Raw genomic sequence first — 15,063 nt, forward strand, 5'->3', positions numbered from 1 at the left:
TTCATCAGTATGGTGGATAACAGTTCGTTAATATTTTATCAGTTTTATGAATTTGAACCCACCGGGTGGTCTAGTGGTGAACGCATCTTCTCAAATCAGCTGATTAGGAAGTCAAGAGTTCCAGCGTTCAAATCCTAGTAAAGCCAGTTATTTTTACATGGATATGAATACTAGATTGTGAATACTGGTGTTCTTTAGTGGTTGGGTTTCAATTAAGCACACATCAAAGGGATGGTCGAACTGAGACTGTATAAGACTATACACTTCATTTACACTCATCCGTATATCATTCTCATTCATCCTCTTTAGTAGTATCTGAAAGGTAATTACCGGAGGCTAAACAGGAAAATAAGAAGTTTGATGGCCTATAATTTTCATAGAATTTATTAAATAAAGGTAACATTTTTATTGTTGGGTTAAGATGAGCAAATGACACTGTCGGCGGGATGCGGCTGCCCTGTCGAAGGGCATGGGACACCATGCAGCCGTGAGGTGTAGCGGCGTCTCGACGACGGTTTATTGTGGTAAATGTTACGCGGGACTCTGCGATGGAGCTGAATGGGAGTAGGCGATCAATCCGCCTCTCCCTGGTAGACCAGACCGGAGTCCGTAATTACCTAAGTCAGGGGTTTTATTAAGCGTAAGCTTTGGGAACTAGGTCTAAATTTCGTTGTTGCAATCAACATGTTTGGTGGTATGTTGTGTTTATTTGCCTCGAATTACGATATATTCACAGAATTGGTTCATAATAAGTATAACTAGGCGCGGGGTCGCGCTTCCGCGAGCTCGGTTAGCTAGTTCAGAGCGAGATGATGTAGGACATTCAAGATGTCCGGATGAGGCCTACAGCGAAGGCAATAAGCTGAGTTATTAAATAACTGATGCAAATGTCTATAGAGGCATTTGCATCGGTGGCATCCCAACAAGGTCAGGCTTATTACTATGAGATGTAAAAAGTCAGAGGGCGATAGACGACTCCCGTTAAAGCCCAACAGGGCAAGGAATGGGGGTGGTGTGGTGACCGGAACATCACTAGATGGGTGTCTTCCCCTATGGGGTTGGGATGTTGGGTTAAGATAGTGTGGCCAATTGCCATTTTGTAATTATGGGTTGGTTAATTTCATTTAAATTATTGAAAAAAGTCATTGTAATTAGTAAAATTGTCACTACTCACATAAAATTAAAAAAACAAATGTTAAATTGTATTTGCATATCTTTAACAATAGAATACACTTATTTAATTATTAATCACATGACTGAATCTAATACATAAAAAATTCAAAAATTATTTCCTTAAAATCTTGATTTTTTGATATTTATCATAGCCTACAATATTTTTTACAAATTTTGTTAAATAAAGATTATATTTTTGCACATGGGAAAGCTGCTATTTAATTTTTCACTTAAATTACTGAAAAACATATTTTTTTAACTTATCACTTCCCTTAAAAAAAAAGGTGATATATTCATTGTCATTTTATACAGAAAAGGAAAGGAAATAAAAGGTCATAATTTATATTTCATTAGAATTCATAATGAACACTGTGGCCATAAAGTCCTTTTCCATAAAAATAAATAAATTGTTTTTCATTACTCTAATAATTTTACACATAAAACCTACTTTAAATTGCAACTGTAGCAGCTACACTATTGTCTACATAAAGTTTTATCAGGTGCCAAGTGTGTTTTCACAATTTCTTCTATGCTGAAGGATCAAAGTCATAAAAATAATCTCAAGAAGCAATTTTCTGCTCATCAACATCTAAGTTGCCCTTCACAATGTTCATTTAAAATGTCCTTATTGACAGTGTAATGAGATGGAGCTCAATCTTACTGTAAAATGACAATCCAAAACCAATCAATTAAAGGTGAGTAATAAAATAATTTTCAAGGTGCTAAGATACTAAATGATGTTAACTCGCTCTTCAAAAAAGTAAGGTCCTATTAGATATCACTACCCCATACAATTCCATGCGGTGAGTTGGTCAGTAATTAACTATAACTAGAATTACAAAATTGGAATTCTTATTACAATTCTGCAATAAGAATTCTTATTCCATTAGGCAATTATAAACTGTATTGTTTATCTGAACATCAAAGTTTTCTAATCCCTTGATTAGACGATGATAACCAAGATGGACGCTACTACTATCAGCAAGACAAGACATCACCTCACTACTATCTAGAAGTCTGAGATTTTCTTGATACTCAATTCCCTGGTTGGTGAATTAGCTGTGAAGGTCCAACTGCACAGCCACGTTGCTTCCCACATTTGACCCTACTAGATTTTTTCTTGTGGGGTTTCATTAAAGATTGGGTTAAACCTTTGTCTGCTGATCTAAGAATTAACGCCATAGTTGCAGAGGTAACGCCTGATTTGTTGGCTACAGTCTGGAATGAAATCGATTTCAGGTGGGATGTACGTCACATTAGAAATGGAATGCATATTGAGCTAAAGTGAATGTTGGGTGACAAACTTGATGTGCTTTTCTATGAAACGAGACCTCAACTGAATTTGTTCGTTATCTCAATAAATTTTTATATTCTTTTAAAGTTGTTTAGTCCTTTTTGAATCACCCAGTATTTTATATTTTCAAAATGGAGACCATGTCAATTTTTAAATCATTTGTATAAATATTAGTTTTGTCATTAATGCTTTATTAAATAAAATCTAAGCATTTTACTAACAAAAAAGGACATCACATTTTAATCTAATCAATGCTTCCGAATAACAGGTAAATCAATTAGCAAACTTACCTTCATTAGATTTTTTTTTCAAAAGGTTATTAGAAATAATCCTGCTAATGTAAAACATGCTAAACCAAATTTGATTATAACAGACTAAAACTTTCTTGAAGTTAAAGCCAAATTTTAGCCAACACACATAAATATGTACTCAGAGAATTATGTAACCAAGAAGATTTTTTTGTCTATATAAACTACTTAAAATTAAGCTGAACCAAAAATTTAAAAAAAAAAAATGCAGAGCAAGGTCTGCATTCTGAGAGGATCTGATGGTCTGGTTTGGGTACTGATTACGAAAGAAAAAAAATAATAAAGCACAACAATATTTAAAGTTTGTTTGTAATTTATAATTACACCAGAAACTTGTGAGAACAAAAATCTGTTTAATATTTTAAGTTAAATAATATAATTTAAAAATGACGTCTTTCACACCAAACGTTTACTACACAATCTTTGCCTCTCACCTTACTTAAAAACCTTCTTTTTTCACAATAGTTACAGCAAATCACACACTTTGGAAACAAGGCAAATAATACATTAAAGTCTATATAATAAAACTAAAATTAAAACAAAACATATCTGAATACTTTCAGAGAATAACAATGTAGTAAACAAAAAAGACACGACAAAAAATGCAAGCAAAATTTTCGATCCTCAACAATCAGCTGTTAATGGATGTTATTTCATAAAAGAAAAAAACCAAAAACTGAACAGTCTAAGTAATCTTTTCATTTCTAGTACAAAAACACAGTTAGCTTTTTTTAATAATTGATTTAGTAAAACATTTACAAGTGTTTTTACATATAATTAAGTAACAATATTCTTAAAAATGTCTGAATTAGTAGAATTTAAAAAAATTACTTTATTTAGAATTTCTTAGACATACATTTCAGAATATACTGTATGGGCATCTCATTTTTGTTGGTTCTCTCTAGCGACTGTTGGTTTTCAAACATACTGGAAAAAATGTTAAGAAATTGGATTCTCTCAGTTTGAAAACTCATAAAGTTTTACAGCAAACAAGAATGAGGTTTAATTATGATGCATTTAGTAGAACAGTTTTTAGACTAGTTCGGAACCTCTGATTTTTAAAAATAATGATGTTCTTTTAGTTTTATCTCCTACTAACAATACTTGTGTGTAAATTTACTGTATATAAATTCATGTAAATAAAAGGTTTTGTGTATAAATTTTATATTATAATCTTTTACTTCTCTTTTTTCAAGCATTTGTTCTTATATGTTTGTTTATTTGAATTAAAATTATTCTTTAGAGAATTAGTTGTTAGAATTAATGTTACTGAACTGATGTGAAGTTATAGATTTTATGTAATTGTTACTGGGCTGGGAGTGAGTTCCTTTAAAACTATGTCAGACAGCTCATTAATACGAGCAAGCTTAAAGAGTTTAAACCCAAGAACATTTTTCATTATTTTCAAGAGTTGAATTTAAACAAAATTCCTCAGCAAATTATCAAAGTTATTCAGTTGACTGGAAGGATGTCCATATTGTTTAAAATCAAGGGACTGACTCAGTGGTAAAGACGTTTTTCTTACTATTGATGAACTTTCCTTATCAAAATGCTTAACGAATTTATTTGCTTTCACTTGCATTTGTACAATCATGCAACCAACTAGCAAGTTTTTCTTCAATTGAATAATCGCTTGTCTGCCATTTTAACTGAACAATTCTCAATGAATATGTGAAAATAACATCAACTTCTAGCAAACATAGTACTTAGAGTAAATTAAAGCAGCTGATAATTAAATTACAATAATTTGATTACTGTGTGACCAACCTGTATGTAATGCTATAGAATGTGGCTACTATGTACGTCTACCTCAATTATTTGTATGTTTTCTTGAAATATTACACATTGTAATTTTCATAAAATTTGTTAAATAAATGTAATGTATTTACAATTGAATTACAATAGAAAACTCTGCCTAGGTAATCAGAAATTCTTCATTTGTAATTATGAATTAATTTCATTTTCAATGTTACTATACTAGTTTTATACAGAAAACTGTTAGTGAATCAAAATTCAAGTCTGCACTGTATAAACACATTTTGTGAGTTAAATAATTTCCTTAAACATGATAAACTGATAAAAAATTAATTAATGAGACTTTACTGTATTAAGATTGTATTCCTGTTATTGTTAGGTTTTGTGTTGTAGTAACAGGTGTGGTAGTGCTATAGAGGGCTACATTTAGAATGAATGATCCACCTGTATGTTTGGTAAAATTGTCTTTTTAAATTCAATATGTTATAGATGAGTAAAAAATTAATTGAGGTATGATTTGTTACTTCTTGTGACACTCCATTTTAATGGACAAATTTTTAAAACTTTTGATGTTTTTCACATTTTCTACAGAAAATGTGAAATTTTGAGTTTATAATGTTTTATTTTTGCCAAATTCTGATATGTTTGGTTACTGAAATGTTCAGTTAGAATTAATATTAAAAAAATTAATATTATTAATAATAATAATTAATTCATAATTATATATTATAATGAATATAGATTTAACAATATAAAATAATTTTGTAATATAAAAAAAATACTTTAGATTATTTTCTATAGAGAAATAAATAAAAACAATATACAGGAAATAATATTTCTTCATATTCTGTATTTAATTACTAAATAAAAAAGCTATATTTTTATTTTTTCCACCCTATTTATTTTTTTCTATGCCTCTTTATATCAGTTGTTATTTTGTATCCCTATCCAATATGATTACATGACCGTATAATACTGAAGGCCTTTTATTCCACAACTAGTGGAATCTAAGATTTCTGTTTTTATTAACTTCTTATTAGAGGTATTCTCGAATCCTTCTGTTAACTCAGTGTTCTATTTTAATTCTTTTTTATTTTAGAAACCTATGAAATTTCTGAAATACATTTATTTTTAATTTTGTGTATCAATTAAAATCTAATTATTTTGATAGAATAAGTTGATTTTTAACATACACTGAAAGGATGATTAATTTAAAAATCTTTTCTAGAAAAAGGGTAATTTTCAATTAGAGCCATATAAATTAGTTGCTTTATAGATTTCCACAATTTTCCTTATGGTTTTGATCAATGTAGTAAATCATCTGAGGTAAAAGCAGTATTAACAGAAATTGCCTTCTACGAAGTAATAATGTACCATTGTATAATACATATCCTTGATGAGCAGAGTGACAAGACTGATTGTCATCTGTTGTTTAGCAGACTAGGTATTCTGAATTGCAGTAATTTATTCGATTTAGTGAAACCAAACACTCTTCCCTTTTCCTGTTATCCTGAAAAGTGATTTTTGATACCCACTTTGGAAGGTGAATCATGTAATTTCTATATATTTTATGACATTGGTTCATGACAAGCTTGATTAAATCAAAGTTGAGTCCATATCACGTAAAAGAGATTATGTGAATAACAAGCATGGACGTTTCTCACATCTACAACTTGTGTTTATATATTTCCAGTAATTAGAATTGAATTACTACCATGTCCTGAATTCTGCACACCTGACATTTATAAAGTATAGGATAAATTCTGAAGGAGTACTGTGAGGGATATTGTATTAGTGTTCTAATAGTGTTAAAACAAGATATAGCTCTACTATTTGTCAGTGCCACTATCTGCACTCTGTTTAAATGCTACTATCTTATTACAAACAATAATTTTATTTTTAAAAGTAATGTAAATTGAAATTTTCTGGTTATAAATAATTTAATATTCAGAATGAAAATTAATATATATAAATTGTGCATTATACAGGAATAATTATATAGATATTAAAGGAACTTGCAATGAATCATAAACCTTTCCTTTAAAAAATTAATTAAAACAACTTCTTTAGGAAAGATATTTTGCAAATATAAACTGAGAATATATTATGAAATGGTAGTTTTAATCCTTGCATGCACCATAATCACATCACAGAACTACCACCAGAAAGAGGAGTACCCTCCAGTTCCTCTGCTGTTGTTTAGAAATAAACCTAATCTTTTACTTCAAATTTAAACACTATATGTGAGGCAGTGTGTTCCCTGTCTGCATCAGAAGTCCAAACAAACCAAGGGGCAAATGGACATCATACTATTGAGATCTAAGTTGCAATTTCATTCACCTGAAGCTTGAACACCATGCTCATACTAGCCAATTGCATCTGGCGATCACAAATAATCCAGCCTTTCTTCATGTCCAGCATTCTAAAAGAATTAGTATCCCAGTTCATTTGACTTGCTTCGTTTCAAAGATTATTAACTGATGATGACTGATAATAGTCTTGGGACATATTCCCATTACCAGTCTTTTTCAGAACATCACCTGCTACCGGAGTCAATGCAATGTTCTTCCTGATCAGTTGACATCATCAGTAATAAAAGTTCATGGCTTCTAGGAACTAGTCATCTTAGACTCTATGAATAGAGATGTCTTTGAGTCCCCAAATGCTACTAAAAGAAAATGAGAAAAGAAAGTTCCTGTAAATCATGAAAGACTAGAACCAATGTACATAATCTCGATATGTCAGATTTAAATAAATTTTTATGGAGCTTGAAACCTTAAAATCACCATCTCTGAATTAGTAAACAATTATTAATGGAAATAATTTTTTTATAATTTTCCTGAAAATAAAGAATCAATATGAATTTCTTTACTAAATGATTTCATGGAATCTTATGATCTTTCAGAATATTTTGATACATTATCTCATTAAAAACATCACTCAGTGTAATGGAATTTTCCAATAATAACAAAATATTTTATATGTAAATATTTTACATTATTGTAATTATTTAATTTTTTTTTATAAAGAGCTGATTGTTATTTTTAATTCATTGCATACATTTAATAATAAAAATATTCTTATTTTAATTAATCTGATGGAATGTTGAGAAGTTATAAATCAAATCTATATTTTATTTAAAATAATTACTAAATAAAATAACTATATTAAATTTATTAAATATATATTTTTTTTACTTTATATTAAACATCATAATTTTCATAAAATATTAAACCAGCAATTACAGAAGTTATTTTTGGAAATTATTATTTCTATTAATTTATTTTAAAAACATAAGTAAAAATTTTATCATCATTTATAACCAACACATATGTCTTCATTCAGCTTCTTTCCACATTGAATAAAAGTACTTAAAAATTATTCATATCAGTTAATAAAGTGATATTCTAGTCATTATTTTTTTTATAACAATAATATATTTCTTTCCAGTGTGGTGACAGTAGTAGCATGCCATTTGGCACGCGTACATTTTTACATTGAACTCGTAATTTGCAACTTAAGTATTAGGTATGGATGTTATTTATTTGATATGGTTTTGTAAAATGCTGCAGCTGCAGAAAATTTAAAAGCCTTAACATTCCTTTAATACCATACTAGTAATCTAAATAATTCTTAACTATGTACAAGCTAGTTTTTCATTTTAACAAAGGATGTTAAACATTTTTGCGTTTTTTTTTGGGCATATCAGACACTTTTTCTATTGATTTTTTCTCATTTTTAACGGGTTGGGTAAAAAAAAGGGACGTTGTGTAAATATTTATGTAACTAAATACATCTTTCAGGAGTTTTCTGAATATAGGTTCCACTGACCATGTTCATGAGTTTGTTAGATCATGGTGGATATTGTTCAAGCTAACAAAACAAGAAACTCCCCTGTCTACGATATGCAGGTAGATGAGAAGAGGATGGGTCTTCTTTCTCACTTTCTCTGCTTTCACTTTCTACATTGCTTCTTCTGTTTCTTTCAATTCATGTTCATCAAGTAGTAATAATAGCTTCTCTGGTATGCTGTTCTAACTGACTGATTTTACAATTCCAGTTTTCCCTTTTATTTTTACTGTTGTCCTCAAGAAATATAAAAAAACCAATTAAAATTGTGTTTTTAATTGAAGTAGCAATAATAGTACAAAACCAATAATTAAACATTTTATAATAGTTAATGCATGTGTAAATATAAAACTAGTGTGCAATAAGTAGCCCAAACTATCATAAAGTTTTAGGTTAAATGTTTTATGGATTTTAGATAAATTTTTGTTGTGACCTCATGTTAACCTTTAGCGCCTTTACTTTTTTGTCTAAGTACAGTATTTTGACAATTGTACATTGTACTACAAATAGTACTATCTTATTAGTTCCATACAAACAGAAAAATGTACACTATATACATACATTACACCAAGAACACTACACAATTTACAACATATACCATTACCTGACTACACAACAACATTCTACAATATTTGTTCTTTCACTTACTTTTAGTGGTGTTGCAACACCTTATGAAATGCAACCGTAACCTAAGGTGGAAACTATCATGCTGGTGGATGGATGACTCTACGTAGTGATTCTTGAACGATGTTCTCTGGGCACCTGGGCGAATCCATTTGTATTTAGCTCTAGCCTCTGTACATGTGGGCTCTGCAGAGGTGCGTCTTCTATTTTTCTGGTTCTTGTGGAAACAAAATTAATAACTCACAAGGAACTTCTACGAATGGTGTTGGTCCATCTGAAAAAACACCACTTGAAATCAAGTGAAAATACCTACCCCTCACTCAGTGTTGTCTAATGAGGACAAAAATGCTGTTGATGAGAACAGGCTAACTGTTGATGTATCCTGTCCACAGTATAAGAACGTACGATTTGTTTTCTTAAACACCAGTTAGGAGACTCCCTTCAAAAGCTGTCACCTTTACTGACCCATAAAATTATTTCAAGCTCTAGTGATTCATCTAAAAACATCAGGAAATTGAAGGATGGCATGATACTTGTTGCGACAATTAGTGACAAATAGAGTTGATCCCTGTTGCATCTCACTAACATAGGTGGTATTAACATAAAAACAGTATGCCACAAATCCTTGAATATCAGCTGAAGAGTAATCTTTTGTTGGGACTTTTTGGAGCTTGATGTCAGCAAGATTACCGATGAACTTCATCCCCAAGGTGCTGTTGAAGTGAGATGAATTAGCAGACGTCAGAGCGGAATAGAGGAACCTATTCCCTCTCTTATATTGATGTTTAACCTTCCCTTACCACTGGAGAAAATCAGAGTAGGTTACATGTCTATTTGAGTGTGACCATTCATTCCCAACCCTAGGCCATGTTTCCAGTGTCAAAGATATGGCCACACTACATCTTGCCAGAAATCTGCAATCTGTACTCGATACAAAAATGAAGGCGACAATGACTCTGATTGCCAGGAGAAAGAAAAATGTGTTAACTGTGGGGGTTCACATACAGCTCACTCACGAGATTGCCCCATTTTTAAAGAGGGGAAGGCAATTCTCAAAATCTGTACGTTAAAGTCCCGTAACTTACTGAAAACTATGTTTTTTGCAGCAGCTACATCCAAGCAAACCACTACAAATCCGAGTAATCAACAGTGCAGACCCTGCAGTGAACTGAAATTGGTGTTCAGTTGTTATATGTTCAGGTTGCCTCGCTCACAATTATTTCAGAGCTAACAGAAATACAAACAAGAAAAAATGATTATTTTTTAATCTGGTTGTAATCTCTATCTGTAATTGTTATTTGCCTCAGAGTCAACCAAGAAGACGGATGGTTCAGAAAGCGAACTAGATTGGATACAAGGATTCCTTTAGCGATTTTGACAAGAGTGGATGTGCAATCCACCAACTTGTCAAGTTTACACAGGATTCTTGATAACGAATGAATTCTTCCTCTTAAAATCTGGAAAGCCAAGGGCGGCCTGCTGTTCCTTGGTGGGATGAAGACTACAGGCGGGAACTAAGACATCGGCGTAAGGCTTTACATAATTTCAATCGACGTCCAACAACTGAAATGCTCTAGCCTTACACAACGCAAGAGCTGTTTGCCATTGAGTTTTCCGATGTGCTAAGTGAAAATCTTGTTTGGATTATGTCAAATCCACTTCTTGTACAACACCCATCATCTCGTGATACTTGCCCCGGAAATGATATCAAGCTCAGTATGTTATCATACCTCCCAAATAGTGCAAGACATCTTCTGTGTATCTGTAATAGAGTATTCTCTGTCCAGGGGTTTCCAGATTCTTGGTCAGAGGCACTAGTAATCTCTGTACTAAAATCTAGTAAGGATAAATCATGCCCAAAAAGTTATCATCCTATCTCCTTGACCACAGTACCCTGTTGATGGAACAACAGATGGTGGAACAAATGGTGAACTGTCATCCAGCGTGAGAGTAACTCCCCTGATTGCCTCAGAATCAGTTTCTGCCAGGGCAGATCATCTATTGATCACATAGTTGCCCTGAAAGCTGCTGTTCAAAACGCCTTTTCACTTCACCAACGTCTGGTTGCTGTATTTTTTGATTTGTAAAAAACGTATGAGACAGCATGGAGGAAAGGAATCCTAAACACACTCCACGATTGGAGTCTACAAAGTAATTTTCTCATATTTATCAGGGGTTTTCTTAATAATCAGTCCTTCAGAGTTTGAGTTGGAAAAACGGTATCTAGAAGTTTCACGCTGGAAAACGGAGTACTCCAGGGAAGTGTCCTTAGTTTGCCATAGCCATAAATAGTATAACAAACTGCGTACAAAAATCTGTTATGTGTTCTTTATTTGTAGATAATTTTTCAATTTTTGTAACAAGTAGAACGTTAGCTACAGGTGAGAGACTGGTTTAAAACACAATAACCCACTTAGAATCGTGGTGTAAATCTACTAGATTCATGTTTTCCCTAGGAAAAACCAAGTGCATTTGATTTTCTCGATTGAGGGAACGTGTTGATCCTGAACTGTATTTACATGGTGAATCAGTTGAAGCATGCATGCGGGTTAGATTTCTAAGTATGTCATTTAACTGACTAATATGGGTAACACATTTGAAGGAGCTGAAGGTAAAACATTAAGAACATGTTGAGAGTTCTGTCTAATATCTGTTGGGGAGCATATTGTGTACACATGTTATGCTTCTACCAAGCCGTGGACCATTCTTTCTTGAACTATGGCTGCATAGCTTATTTGTCGACAAAGGCCACTGCACTAAAGATGTTCATCCCTATTCCCATAGCGGAAGACACCTGCCTTGTGACAATTCCAGTCGCCATACCACCCCTCCCCCCGATGGGCTTTAACGGAGACTAAAGATGCTCAATGCAGTCTCTATCATTTGTTCATCCATCTTGCCATTGGTGCTTTTTGCTCAAGCTCTGTGGTAAGTCTACTGGTGGACAGTGGTGAGCCATCTCTTTGCAACAGACTGAAGCAAATGATATGCTCCTATGTGACTTGCATTAAAGTGCAACCACCTCACCCAACCTTTGATGTGGTATTCTTGAATCAGCATGTTAATTAATACCAGGAACAACTGAGATCTACTGCTCCGCTGGGGATCAGGGTTCAATGCCTTTTCTCAGCTCTAAGTGTACAATTACCTCTAGTCTTTACTAATGCTCCATGTTATAACCCTCCTTGGCAGCTTTTTCACATTAATTACTGCTTTTATCTGGATAACAAACATAACACAAATCCAGTACTCTTATAAAACAAATTTTATAATATTAAAAGTAGCATGAATCCTGATGTTACAGTTTATATGGATGGTTGGTTGTGGCTTTGTTGCTGGCAACAGAACATACATGTTTGGCCCTTTGTTGGGGCCTTCCCAACATCACCATATTTTTGTTGCTGAACTTTACACCATTAATAAGGCCTTGCATATAATTAGCCCAAAATATCAGCATATTCCTCTTTGCTCAGATTCCATGAGTGCACTACAGGTTATTTATGACGTGTCTCCTCATGGAGAAATAACCATCGATAGGAGGTTATTTTCTGCCATTTGTGAATAGGGCACTCTAGGATATCTGATGACTCCAACATATGCACCAATTTGTGCTCATTGCACTGGCAGTGCACCACATCCTTGTGGACTTTTATCTGTTATGCCGCATTGCATCGCAAATTTAAACTAGGGCCTAACATGCAAACAATTCTCAGGGATAGTGAAGTGTTATATTCTGCTTTACGATTTCTTACAGCCATCCGTTCATATTCAAATATATAAATTACTGTAATATGTTCCAAATATTCATGTTTGCTGTAACGCAGATTGCAATTTCCCTCCCTCCCAAGATATATAATGTGATGTATCTTTGTTATTTTTCCTTTTAGTATGCATTACAGCCTTTTACTTTAAAGATGTATTTTTGCATGTCCAGGTTTTTAATTGTCTAGTTTTTGAAGAACAAATATTGTACTTATCGATGATAATCTTTATTGTTCTGAAAAAAATTCATCCAACCCCAGAGGAAAATGTCTGCAGGAGTGAGATCACAGTGGCATTTTATTGGTCTGCTTCAACCATCTATTCCTTACTAAATGTGTTACTTAAATGATTCATTGCATCATGACGATAGTGAGCAGGTGCGCCACCATTGAAAAACCACATCTGTAAGTGGAATATCTTGCAAGAGTTCCATCAGACTTATTTGCAAAAAATGCAACTACCACTCTCCATTGAGCCTTGGCAGTAAGAAAAAAGGGCCTATGAGATTATCAGCAATAGACCACACTACACATTAAACGAAAAAATGCGTTGAAAATGACATTAGCAGTCCCATGGGAATTTTCTTCTGCTCAAGTGTGGGTTTTCAATAATTTACAACGCCAATTCTTGTAAAACATGATTCATCAGTAATTAAAATATTACTTAGGAAATCGTGATGATGTTCACATTTTCTAATTAACGATAAACAGAATTTCGTTTATGTATTAAAACCAGGTGGTATAATTACACAAATGTTGTATGGAATGGTTATAATTGTTGTTCCCATATTTTCGCCACACACTTGATTGTGAAACGTGACAAACTTCTGGTGCTTGAGGCGAGAGATATTTGTACCACATTTAGTATTGGTTCTTCAGTGTTTGTGTTTCTCACAAAACCTTCACAACCAGTACTGAAAATTTTTGGGTTCAAGCATACCTACCTGCCTGTTTCTTGAACTTGCCACTCAAAAGTTTCAAATGTTTCATCTGGTACTCTTCAATATGGATAATTTTCCTGGTATTCATTAACACCAGCCAATCCATTTTACTTTACCATAAATTAGCAATATGTCCATCAATTCTCCAAATGAAAACAAATTTGTGGTATAATCCATTGGGAATGACAGACTGAACAATAACAGCACAAACGAATATTCAAATGCTAGGCACACTAAACTTAATTGTTGATCAGCTATTATTTGAAATCATAGATTTCAAATTTATTGAAATATGTGTAACTTGTTCTGTTTAAAATCTTATCACTTTTCTGATCCAGTTTGTGGATCAGAAGTTGAACTTCTCAAATTTGTTTTTAATTTTAATGCACATTATTTACATCAATTTTTACCCTATTTTTCTTAAAACCTGAGATAGGGGTCTGGGACCATTTTAATTCAATTTCTTAGATCAAAAACCATTAGGATGCATCAAATTTACCTTTTGATTTGTACAATTTAGGTAGCAGAGAGCAGGGCAAAATGTTTCATAAGCCCAAACTTGCTAATTTGCCCAAACTAAGCCCCACATCGAAATAAATAAATAATTTTATACGAACACATTTCCAAAACGCTTAGTTTACCAGCTATCTGCCATTTTGTATTTTTAACATAAAATGTATTTCTCAGAATAGTTAATCATATTGATTTGAAATTTTGTCTGCTACGGTACCTAGATGTTTACTTGTATAAAAATAATGAACCTGATTTCTGAATCCTTCACAAAATGGCAGTCATGTAAACTTTTTAATTTTTAATATCATTGCAATTGTTGGTTTATTTAAATGTTATGTTATTACAAAAAAATGTAAAGTGTTTTATGACAAAGAAAATGACATCTTATTTATTCAAATCTATTCATAAATAATAAAGTTATGGCAAAAATTCTTTAAGTAACTCTAGATTGAAAAACCAGTTTTTCATTTCCTCCTGAATAAAATTAAATGACTGGATCTCAACTGGAATAATTTTATTTTTATTATCATGTAAATAAATTATAGAAATTGAAAATGTTACAATAAAATAAAATATTTCAAATCAGAAAAAATCATAATATTAATACTGAAAAATAGTTTGTACTAAAATAGATGTAATTAACTAGTCAATGTTATAAACTTAAATAAAAAGTAATACCCAGTTTGTCTTATGCTACTGATGAAGTGAATACATTGATCTGTGCTATATGAGTTATATTTTTTACCATTATCATAATCACTATGGCAAATAATGTAAATCATATTTATACTATGGCTGCATCAGGAACCACTTTCAAGTGTTACCTTCTCACATAATGTTTTCAT

Source organism: Lycorma delicatula, chromosome 9 (assembly GCF_047948215.1).
Source record: "Lycorma delicatula isolate Av1 chromosome 9, ASM4794821v1, whole genome shotgun sequence".
Classification (NCBI taxonomy): domain Eukaryota; kingdom Metazoa; phylum Arthropoda; class Insecta; order Hemiptera; family Fulgoridae; genus Lycorma; species Lycorma delicatula.